The sequence below is a fragment of the Hordeum vulgare genome, chromosome 6H (assembly GCF_904849725.1).
Source record: "Hordeum vulgare subsp. vulgare chromosome 6H, MorexV3_pseudomolecules_assembly, whole genome shotgun sequence".
Taxonomy (NCBI): domain Eukaryota; kingdom Viridiplantae; phylum Streptophyta; class Magnoliopsida; order Poales; family Poaceae; genus Hordeum; species Hordeum vulgare.
Genome location: NC_058523.1, coordinates 231,310,491 through 231,323,205, shown reverse-complemented (window position 1 = coordinate 231,323,205; position 12,715 = coordinate 231,310,491).

Below are 12,715 nucleotides of genomic sequence, written 5' to 3'. Positions count from 1 at the left end.
CAGTTATGTTGTCCGATTTTCCCTAGAATCGTGGTGTTTTAGTGTTCTTCTTTGTTTCTGAACCATGGTTGTTTCCTTCAGGATGTCGCCAGTAATCCAGAATTTTGCTGGTCGTGGTCTGAACCATGGAGATGGTAGGGATGAAGAAGGTCCTCGCGATCCTCCTTTGATGACAGAGGTTATGTTTGAAATTGAGAGGAACAAGCGTGCCACAAACCATCTATTGGAGCACATTGAGCAGAATACAACCCATCAGTGCAATGAGCTAGTATCCATCCGAGACTTCATCAAATTGAATCTGCCCACCTTCCATCATTCCAATGAGCCACTAAATGCAGATGATTGGCTCCGAAGTATCAACAACAAGCTACATTATGCAAACGTGGCTGAAGCAGACAAGGTTACTTATGCCACATATCACCTTGAAGGTTCTGCTAGCATATGGTGGGAGAACTTTGAGGCCATGCGTCCTGCAGGGCAATATACTTCATGAAAGGAGTTGTGTGAAGCCTTTCATGAGCATCATATTCTGCAGGTCCTAACAGATCGGAAGAAAGAGGAGTTTTGCAATTTGTCTCAAGACAAGATGGATGTGGTTGCTTATAGTTGTGAGTTTGGACGCCTCGCGCGTTATGCACCATAAAAAGTATCCACAGATGCCGAGAAGCAAGCTAGATTCAGGAAAGGTCTTAACCCAAAGCTTCACCATGACCTCAGTCTGGATGTGTTCATCAGTTTCGAGGTTCTTGTGAACAAAGTCATCCAAGCAGAAACAAGCAGAATGACTTGCAAGCACAATCGTGATGTTGGATCATCTTCAATTTCTATGTCTCAGAAGTGCAGGATATGGATCCCAAATGCAGCTCTTCCTCCGATATATCTAGCGAGGCCATCCTTTGTGGCTCCTTGTTTGCCGATGCAAAGGTGTCCCCAGAACAACCTCATCAACCAAGTGTTCAACCCAGATCCACGTCCTATTTATGGAGCATGCTTCAAGTGTAGTCGACCAGGACACTATTCAAGGGATTGTACTCTGCGTGGTTATGTTCCACCCCCATCAGGAATGGGTGTTGTTCGTTGCAAGCCGCCAACAAAGAAGCTTAATGAAAGGTTAGTTGCTCCAACTCATGGATGTGTGTGTAGAAGAAGCTCAAGATGATGATGATGTCGTGCTTAAGACGCTTCTTGTCAATTCTCATCCAGCTTCAGTCCTATTTGACTCAGGAGCATCCCGCACCTTCATCTCTGAATGTTATGACTCCTTGCATAACATTGCTTTCAAAGATATGCCCATCCCATTAGTAATTTAGGCTCCAGGTTCCAAATGGCAAACTAATGCAGAAAGCCATGGGAACAAAATCCTTGTCGATGGTTTAGTATTCCTTGCTTCTCTGATAGCCCTCAAGACTTCAGATATCAATATCATTTTGGGGATGGACTGAATGTCAGCTCATCATGCCAAAATTGATTGTTTCTCTAGGACTGTTCAGCTTACCCATCCTTCTGGCCAGATAGTTAATGTCTCGTCTGGTGTTTCAAAACGTTAGATATATGCCCTCAATGCCAATCCTCTTCCAGACGTTGAAAACATTCTGGTAGTTCGTGACTTCTCGGATGTCTTTCCACAGGAACTGCCAGGTGTTCCACCTGATAGAGAAGTAGAGTTTGTCAAAGAACTTGTTCCAGGAACCACTCCAATTGCTAGAAGACCCTATAAGATGTCTCCCCAAGAATTAGCTGAGCTTAAGATCCAACTCGATGAATCTTTGAAGTAAGGTTTCCTCCATCCTAGTTCTTCTCCTTGGGCTTGTCGTGTCCACTTCGTCAAGAAGAAGGATGGTACGGATCGGATGGTTGTAGATTATCAACCGGTTAATCTGGTCAAAATAAAGAACAAATATCCGCTCCCCAGGATCAACGATCTGTATGATCAGCTCGCTGGATCTACAGTCTTTTCCAAGATGGATTTGAGATTAGGTTATCATCAAATCAAAATTAGGAACGGGGACATTCCTAAGGCGGCCTTTGCCACTCGTTATGGCCAATACGAGTACACTGTCATGTCCTCGGTCTAACCAATGCCCCAACCACCTTCTCTCGCTTAATAAATTCGATCTTCATGGAGTACTTGGACAAATTCATCATGGTTTATCTCGATGATATTCTGATTTACTCGAAGAACGAAGAAGAACATGCCGAGGATATTAGGCTGGTATTGATGAAACTTCGAGAGCACCGCCTTTACGCCAACTTCTCTAAATGTGAATTCTGGTTGCGAGAAGTGACCTATCTAGGCCACGTAATTTCTGCGAAGGGTATTGCTGTCAATCCCGAGAGAGTTCAGGCCGTTCTTGATTGGACTCCACCTGAATTGGTAGGGTCATTGCAGCTTTTCAGGCTCTTCCAGCCGCTCTTAACAGATGTCTGTACCCAGACATGTAACTTCCGCTTGATGCTTGTTTGCTCTGAATGTTGGGTCATGTGACCCCTCTGTTTGTAACATTATACTATGTTGGCTCTTCGGAGCCTATTAAATAAATGACTAGTCATAGAGTTATGTTGTCATGCCATTGTTGTATCTACACATATCATGCATATTGTGTGTATGTTTGAAATGCATTGGTATGTGTGGGATTCGACAGCTAGTTGTGTGCCTCTAGAAATACTATTTACATGGAAATGCCTCTTTGTGCTTCCTCTTGGTAGCTTGCTACTGCTCCAGACACATTTATTGACCGGCATGTATCCTTCTTAGCTGTTGTGACTGTCCCCTCGGGGAAATGTCACGTGGTGTAATGGAGTCCTTGTAGCTTGCTACGACTCGTCTACACACGATGTTGACCGACACCTGCTTTGGTGGATTATGTATGCATGTCCCTGTACGGATGTACAACTTGGGTTCATAACTAGCCATGTCAACCCGGGTTCTCTGACATATGATTGCTGGCGGCATAGTCATATACGTGAGCCAAAAGGCGCAAACGGTCCCGACCAAGGTAAGGTGGTAGCCGTGGGGATTACCGTGCGTGAGGCCACAAAGTGATATGATGTGTTACAAGCTGGAATTGTGTGGCTTAGGATCGGGGTCCCGACAAGATCTGCCCTCCCGAGGAAGAATAGGAGGTGGCGGTCGCTTCGTATCGTAAAACGCGATGAACTCTCCTCTTTGATTTTTCTCTCCCCGAATGGGAGTATATAGAAGCGGAAATGAAGTCGAGGAGCCACAGGGGCCACACAAGCCAGGGGCGCCCTGCAGGCTTGTGGCCAGGTGGTGGCCCCTCTCCGGTTGATTCTTTCTCCAATATTTTTATTAATTCCAAAAATATTCTTTGTAAATTTTAGGTCAATCCGAGAACTTTTATTTCTGCACAAAAATAACACCAAGGCAATTCTGGTGAAAACAACGTCAGTCCAGGTTAGTTCCATTCAAATCATGCAAAATGGAGTCCCAAACAAGGGCGAAAGAATTTGGAAAATTACATATGTTGGAGATGTATCTGCTAGGTTCATGCATAGATGATATCTGCAGTAGAACACAAAAGAGTTTGTGGGCGTTGATGTTCAATTTGGTGCCCTCCTTAGTCTTTTCTTGATTCAGCTGTATTGTTGGAGTGAAGCGGTCCGGACCAACATTACTCGTACGCTTACAAGAGACTGGTTTCATCAACTAACATGCAACTTGTTGCATAAAGATGACTGGCGGGTGTCTGTTTCTTCAAGTTTAGTTGAATCGGATTTGACCGAGGCGGTCCTTGGAGAAGGTTAAATAGCAATTTGCATATCAGCGCTGTGGCTTGCGTAAGTAAGATGCGATCATACTAGATACCCATAGCAGCCACATAAAATTTGCAACAACAAATTAGAGGATGTCTAACTTGTTTTTGCAGGGAATGCATGTGATGCGATATGGCGAAAGACATGATATGATATATTGGATGTATGAGATGATTATGTTGTAGTAGTTAAATATCGACTTGCACATCGATGCAACGGCAACCGGGAGGAGCCATAGGGTTGTCTTTAATTATTTTGCGCTTGGTGATGCTTTCCTTTATCGCTAGAAGTAGCTTTAGTAGTAACAACATAGTTAGCGCGACAACCTTGATGGCAGCACAATGATGGAGATCATCATGTGGCTCCAGTGACGATGGAGATCATCTCGGTGCTTTGGCGATGGAGATCAAGAAGCACAAGTTCATGGCCATAACATGTCACTTATGATTTTCATGTGATGTTAATCCTTTTATGCACCTTATTTTTCTTAGGACGACTGTAGCATTATAAGGTGATCCCTCACTAAAATTTCAAGATAAAATCGTGTTCTCCCCGATTGTGCACCGTTGTGAGAGTTTTACGTTTTGAGACACCACGTGATGATCGGGTGTGATAGACTCTACGTTCACATACAACGGGTGCAAAACAGTTGCACACGCGGAACACTCGAGTTAAACTTGATGATCCTAGCATGTACATACATGGCCTCAGAACTCAAGAGACCGAAAGGTCGAGCATGAATAATATAGTGGATATGATCAACATGGAGATGTTCACCATTGAAACTAAACTCAACTCCGTGATGATCGAACTTGAGTTAATAAATTTGGATCACGCAACACTCGAATAACTAGAGGGATGTCAATTTGAGTGGGAGTTCTTAAGTAATATGATTAATTGAACTCATTATCATCAAGATAGTCAAAAGGTCTTTGCAAATTATGTTGTAGCTTGCGTTGTAACTCTACTGTTTTGATATGTTCCTATAGAAAGTTAAGTTGAAAGATGATAGTAGCAATTATGTGGACTGGGTCCATAAACTAAGGATTGTCCTCATTGCTGCACAGAAGGCTTATGTCCTTAATGCACCGCTCGGTGTGCTGAACCCCGAGGGTTGTCTGTGGATGTTGCGAACATCTGACGTTTTTGATAACTGCACGATAGTTTGGTGTGTAATGCTTAACGGCTAAGAATCGAGGCACCGAAGAAGTTTCAAATATCATGGAACATATGTGATGTTCCAAGAGCTTAAATTGGGAATTTAGGCTCGTGCCCGCGTTGAGAGGTTTGAGACCTTCAACAAGATTTTTGGCCTGCGAAGTATGGGAGAAAAGCTCAATCGATGAGCATGTGCTCGGATTGTGGGAGTACTACGATTGCTTGAATCGAGTGGGAGTTGATCTTCACATAAGATAGTGATTGACATGGTTCTCAAAAGTCACTTCCACCAAGCTACAGAGCTTCATGATGAACTGTAACATATCAGGGATAGGTATGATGATCCTTGAGCTATTCATGATGTTTGACACCGCGAAAGTAGAAATCAAGAAGGAGCATCAGTTGTTGATGGTTAGTAAAACCACTAGTTTCAAGAAGGGCAAGGGCAAGAAGGGATACTTCATGAAACGACAAACCAATTGCTGCTCTAGTGAAGAAACCCAAGCTTGAACTCTAGGGCAAGAAGGGATACTTCATGAAGTGCTTCTGTTATGATGGGAACGGTTACTGAAGCAGAACTACCCTAGATACTTGGTTGATAAGAAGGCTGGCAAAGTTGACAAAAGTATATTGGATATACATGATATTAATGTGTACCTTACTAGTACTCCTAGTAGCACCGGGGTATTAGATATCGGTTCACTTGCTGATTGTTAGTAACTTGAAATTATACCTACGGATTAAATGGATACTAGCAAGGGTGAGGTGACGATGTGTGTTGGAAGTAATTCCAAGGTTGATGTGATCAACTTCACACGCTCCCTCCACTTTCGAGATTAGTGTTGAATCCAAACGTTGTTTGGTGTTTGTGTTGAGCGTGAACATGACTGGATCATGTTTATTGCAGTATGGTTTTCATTTAAAGAGAAAAATAGGTACTTTTTTAATTTGAATAATACCTTCAATGGTCATTGTCAGCGATTCTAGGTCGACACCTATGGGAATCAACGTGATACCCTTGTGATCGTAGGGCGGGGAAAGACGACGTTAAGAGCAGAGCCAACGATCAACACTCGCAAGCCTTTTTACCCAGGTTCGGGCCGCTTATGTGTAAAACCGTACGTCCTGCTCGTCTGATCGTATTAATCGTTTCGTTGTTCGTTACAATTATTGATGATAACTGTCTTCTGGCCAATGTGAATGAGCCAAGGGCCTCCCTTTATAGGGAAAGGGATCACCTACAGTTCTCAGTGGTAGGTTCACGAGAAGTTACAATGAACCTAGAGCGGTGCCTATCCATCTACCGCTATCAGGTGCATTAAATGCATGTCTTGTACTTGTCAGCGACGTGCTGGTGAAGACATGTGTCTAGGTGTTTCGACACATGGATGCCACGCTGGCGCATGCGGAATGCGCTGGAACTTGGGGGGTGGCACTATGGCAAGGGTGTTGTCCTCGAGTGCCTAGCCCGTCATCCCTCAAAGGGAGCTTGTCGGGGCCTTGGGTCTTCGTCCCGGCAAGGAAGCTTGCCGGGGGCTTCGGTTGTCGTCCCGGAAAAGGAGGTTTGCCGAGGCCTCGTGCCTGGTGAGCTCATCAAGCCCACTAAACGGGCGCGGCCTTGGTTGTCTTCCCGGTAAGGCAGGCTTGCAGGGGGCCTTGGTAATCTTGGCGGCGCACATTGTCTGGACTCTACCACGCCCTACCGTCAGGGGCACTTTGCGCCCGTGCACAAGTCTGGGGCACTAGGGACCCCAGTCTTTAGTGCACCGACAGGAGCCCCCGGGCCTGGGCCACACACGTGCGCGGAGCGTTGTTGGGCCAGGCCCAAAGAGGTGCACGGGCCTTCATGGATGGATCTGCTAGCGGTTGCCTTTCCCCACGTCGCGGATCGGATGCACGAAGTGGGAGGTCGTCCGCGGAGTGTCCTCTCCGCCTCCTGAAATGCCTCTGCCATGCGCTTGGCATGCGCAGTCATGGATGGGCAGGTGGTAGACGAGGCCTTGAAAGGCGCAGTAGTGGCTGGGCCCGCCCATGCATGCATTGGCGCATCGGGGCGCTTCTCTGTTCGCCCATGAGCTCGAGCGATTGCGCGCAAGGGGTGGTGGCTTCTGGATCAAGGGAGGATAGCCCCCGTGCTCCGTCCTATAAATTAGGAGGGTTTGCCAGGGGTTTTCCTCACCCAACTCCCTCTGAATCCACCAGCTCCTCGATCTTGGCGTTCAGAATCTTCTCCTGTTTGTAGGTGGCGCTTGCCCCTAACCATGGTGAGGAGACGAGGTCGGTCACCGTAGGCCGCCAGGGCGGCGAGGGGATCCCTTTCGGATCATGCCACAACTTCTGGGGGTGCCGCGGCGAAAGACGGCCCAAGCGCCCGTGGTGGAGGAAGGGCGAGGGGCCGACGTCGCCGCGAAGGTCGAGGCCGGGGGAGGCGGAGCGCTACTCCAACGCCTCCGCCTTCCCCGGGGCCTTCTCCTGTGGCGGCCCATCATGTTGCTTTAGGGTCCCCCACGTGTGTTTCTCGACTACTGCGAAGGTCGCTCGAGCGGCATTGGGAGCTCCGCTTCGAGCGACGGTGACGAGGGGGACGGCGACGGTGAAGGTGTCGGGCCTAGTCACAAGCCCGGGGGAATTGAATCCGATTTCGATTCCCCCGGCTGGGACTGAGTGCTTCCTGCACAGATGCGGCCCGGCCACGCCCCTCCCTTGCCTCGGAGGGGGGGTCTCAACCAGATCCGTCGCCCCCTTCTCATGGCTTGACGAGGCCGAACCCGCTTTCGTCGGTACAACGCTGGGGTAGCCAGCGTGGATGTACCGCGGGCCTTGCCGCGTCTTGTCTTCATGAACTCCACTTCCTCCGCGTAGGTTAATCCTCGTCAAAAGACAGAGTCTTTAGGTTACGATAACAACACTTTTTAAGTGGAGTCAAATGTATACATTCAAATGAATGAAAAAAACTGTTTTCCCCTTTTCCGATTCTGTTCTTTGTATGATTCGTTTTTGCATAATCTGGGAGCTTGCCGGCAACTACCGGCAAGGCTCCTTGTCGCGTTCGGTGCAACCATGGAAATCGCCAAGCGCTGCTTGAGACGAAAGCGTGTGCTACGTAGCCGCTTGCTCTGTTGATCAGGTTCGCAACTGTTTGAAGGCGCTGTGTGGCCATTCAGGTCGTTTGAACAAGTTCAAAACAGAGACAAGGTGCACCAAACTTTGGGAAGGTCCTAGTACGCGCAAACTCCACACACAAAGACTAAAAGCTTTCGAAGGGAAAAAGCAAAGTATTTATGTACTTTAGATCTGAATCTGAAACTTAAAAACTTTTCTGGTCACGCCATGGTTGCATGGCGTTTGAGTCTTTTGCCAGGGCGTCGGAGCCCTCGGCAAGCAGGGAATCACCCCTCCCGATGGCTTTTTCCTCCAGCAAAGTCTTCTTGCCGACGGCCCTTGACCGTCGTTTGGAGGAAATGCCGGCCAGGGTGTGACCCCTTTGCTTTTCAATTGCTAGGCTGTAATTGCGGAGCCCCCGAGCGCGTCTTTGGGCGACGATGCGACGCTCTCAGGGGCGCAACACTCGCACTGGAGCGCGCGTAGGGGCTTCGGGACCGTGTGGCGCATCGTCAACGACTATGCATCGCTCCACGAAGGTGCGTTCGCCGGAGTATGCGCCGGGGCCTGTGTGAAGCACCCAGGCACATGCTCGACAGCTGCGCATTGGCCCGCGAGCGACGCATCAGCCTGACGACGTTGTTCTTGGATCCTCCACCTCCCTGCCCCGCGTGTGCATGTAGCAACGCGCTTGTGCAGGCCTTGGGAAGTTGTAGCAGAACATGGTGCACGCTGCGGTACCCCGTTTCCGGGGGAACGCGGCATTGCGCCCAAACTTCGATGGAGTCAGCGCAGAGTTTGCTCTGATTCACGCACAACTCCGCTGCCCCCTACCTGGCATGCTGAAGATGTCGGCGATGCTAAGTCGACACCTATGGGAATCAATGTGATACCCCTGTGATCATAGGGCGGGGAAAGACGACGTTAAGAGCAGAGCTAACGATCAACACCCGGCAAGCCTATTTACCCAGGTTTGGGCCGCTTACGTGTAAAACCCTACGTCCTGCTCGTGTGATCGTATTAAGCGTTTCGTTCTTCGTTACAATGACTGAGGATAACCGTCTTCTGGCCAATGTCCAAAGAGTCTAACCCCTTGTGAATAAGCCAAGAGCCTTCTTTTATAGGCAAAGGGGTAACCTACTATGCACGGTGCTAGGTTAACGGGAATTTACAGTGAACCTAGAGCGGTGCCTATCCATCTACCGATGTTAGGTGCATTAAATGCACGTCTTGTCCTTGTCAGCGACGTGCTGGTGAAGACATGTGTCCAGGCGTTTCGACACCTGGACGCCGCACTGGCACATGCGGAATGCGCTGGAACTTGGGGGCGGTGGCACTGTGGCAAGGGCGGTTGCCCTCTAGTGCCTAGCCCGTCATCCCGGCAAGGGAGCTTGCTGGGGCCTTGGGTCTTCGTCCCGGCAAGGAAGCTTGCCGGGGGCTTCGGTTGTCGTCCCGACAAAGGAGGTTTGTCGAGGCCTCTTGCGTGGTGAGCTCATCACGCCCACTAAATGGGCGTGGCCTTGGTTGTCTTCCCGGCAAGGCAGGCTTGCTGGGGCCTTGGTAATCTTGGGGGCGCACGTTGTCTGGACTCTGCCACGCCCTGCTGTCAGGGGCCTTTTCGCCCGTGCACAAGTCTCGGGCACTAGGGACCCCAGTATTTAGTGCAGCGACAGTCATGCACCTAATATGAATGTTTTTTGAATGTTGATCGTAGTGATACACATGTTCATAATATTGATTCCAAAAGATACAAAGTAGTAATGATAGTACCACTTACTTGTGGCACTTCCGCGGAGTCATATTGGTATAAACGCATGAAGAAGCTCCATGTTGATGGATCTTTGACTCACTCGTTTTTGAATCGTTTGAGACATGCGAAGCATGCTTATTGGTATAAACGCATGAAGAAACTCCATGCAGATGGATTGTTCAGACTGACTTGATTTCGAATCACTTGAGACATGCAAATCATAAGTGAAATGATATGGAACAAGCAAGATGACTGAAGGCCTCATTTTCAGTAAGATGGAAAGAGCAAGTGACTTGTTGGAAATAATACATTTTCATGTATGCAGTCCAATGAGTGCTAAGGCAAGCAGTGGATATCATTATGTTCTTACTTCACTTATGATTTGAGTAGATACCGGAGTATTTTCTTAATGAATCACAAGTCTTAAATATTAAAAAGTTTAAGCTATTTCCGAGTGAAGTTGAAGATCGTCGTGACAAGAGGATAATATGTCTACGATATTGTCACGCCCAAGATGCGACCCTATCCTCAATTTGGCACGAGGGCCTTGTCAGGGATAGAAGCGCATCTCGTCGTGTCGCAAGAATGGATATCGTTACAAGTACATGTACTAAAAACAAGATATATATATATATATATATAGAATTCACTTACACTTGCCACAAGCTACATCAGAGTCACAGCAGCACATTACATAATCATCAAGAGTAAGAGCAGGGTCCGACTACGGACGAAAACAAACGAGAAAAGAAGAATGACGTCCATCCTTGCTATCCCAGGCTGTCGGCGTGGAACCCATCCTAGATCGATGAAGAAGAAGAAGAAGAAGCAACTCCAAATGAACAATTAACGCGCTCGCGTCAAATAACCTTTACGTGTACCTGCAACTGGTGTTGTAGTAATCTGTGAGCCACAGGGGACTCAGCAATCTCATTTCCAAAGGTATCAAGACTAGCAAAGCTTAATGGGCGAGGCATGGTTAAGTGGTGAGGTTGCGGCATCGCCTAAGAATATATTAGGTGGCTAACTTACGAGTACAAGAATAAAGAGGAGGAAGATCTACGCATAACAGACGTGAGCTACTGATGATCAAATGAATGATCTTGAAAACCTACCTACGTCAGGCATAACCCCACCGTGTCCTCGATCGGAGAAGGAACTCACGAAAGAGACAGTCATGGTTGCGCACACAGTTGGCAAGTTTTAATTAAGTTAACTTCAAGTTATCTAGAACCAGTGTTAAACAAAGTTTCCACGTTGCCACATAACCGCGGGCACGGCTTTCCGAAAAGATTTGACCCTGCAGGGGTGCTCCAACTAGTCCATCACAAATTACCACAAGCCGCATAAAAATCCTCAATCACGAAGCTCATGATCTCGTCGGATTCTGTAGTGGAAAACCTCAACCCTGAGATTACCCAAAGAATCCCGATGGACAAGATATTTCGCCAAAGGTAAAAACTAATCCAGCAAGGCCGCCCGACGTGTCGACGATCCCGATAGGAGCCGCGTATCTCGTTCACAGGACATGACAGATGGGTCACACTAGGAGATACCAAACCTCGGGTTGCCCCGCGGTGGCCCCGTAGTCTGCCAATTTCGACCAACACTCATGAGGACCACTGGCCCGGGGGTTGATTAAATTATCCTCGGGGTCCGGAAAGTCGCTATGCAATTTTATTAGGTGTTTAAGCAAATGTAGTACCAAAGTTGGGCCTTGCCAGACTAGCTTTAATCTAAAACGAATTATCAAGGGGGTCCCCATAACAACCCCGATCGTGTTCGGAGCGCTCAATTATGGAACATAACACCGGTAGCCGAAACTAAGGGGGCAAAGGTGGAACAAAACACCAGGCTAGAAAGGCCAAGCCTTCCACCTTTTACCAAGTATATAGGTGCATTAAATTAAATAGCATTACTACGGTGATATAACAGGGAACCCATGTTTTCACATGGAAGCAACTGCACCTGCAACTAGCAACGTTAACACAAGGTTAAGCAAGCAGTAACATAGCCAATCAGTGGTTTGCTAGGTCGAACAGGTTGAAGGTTAACATGGCATTGTTGAGAGGCTGATATTCAACATGTGGTAGGCATCGTGACATAAACGGTTGAAGCGGTAAAACTAGCATGGCAATGATAGTAATGGTATCTGGGGAAATGGTCATCTTGCCTGAGATCCCGATTGGAAGAAGAATGACTCCGTGAAGCAGACGAACCGACGTAGTCGAACGGGTCCTCACATCCGACACGCTTGCGGAGTTCTATCCAGACGGGGGAAACCGAAAACAAGCATCAACAAACGATATTCACCACACGATGCACAACACAAATGATGCATGAGCAGCTGAATACATGCAAGTCACGGCATGACAACTCACACAAACAAACACTACATATTAAGTGAAGTTCAATGTGCAACGAGTTGCATCTTGACGAAACTCCACGTTTATTTATTTAGTTCTATCCCGATTAGGTACACGGCAATATTAAATGTGACTAAACATGGCAAGAGGTGAAGCGTAATTAATTTACCTATCTAGGCATTTTAAATGAGGCCTTAAATGACATCTAGCACCTCCGAGACGACCTCACATGTTAATTTACAATTCTGTCCAGATCTGAACTAACACATTTAATTACTTGTTAAACAGCAAAACAAATAGGTTCATGTGATTCTACGCGTCACTACAAGCAATTTACACATGGAGATCATCTCCAACGGAGCTACGGTTCAAAAGATACAAGCATCGCACGATATGATGGCATGAATGCAATATGTGTGCAACGATGGTCACGAGCACTTCAAAACATACAAACAGCAAGAGAAAATGAAACTACACGAGATTCTAAGCAAGTTTGATGTAGGACACGATCAAATCGGAGCTACGGTTCAAAAACTACGCGCAAAACAAGATATCACTACAATCT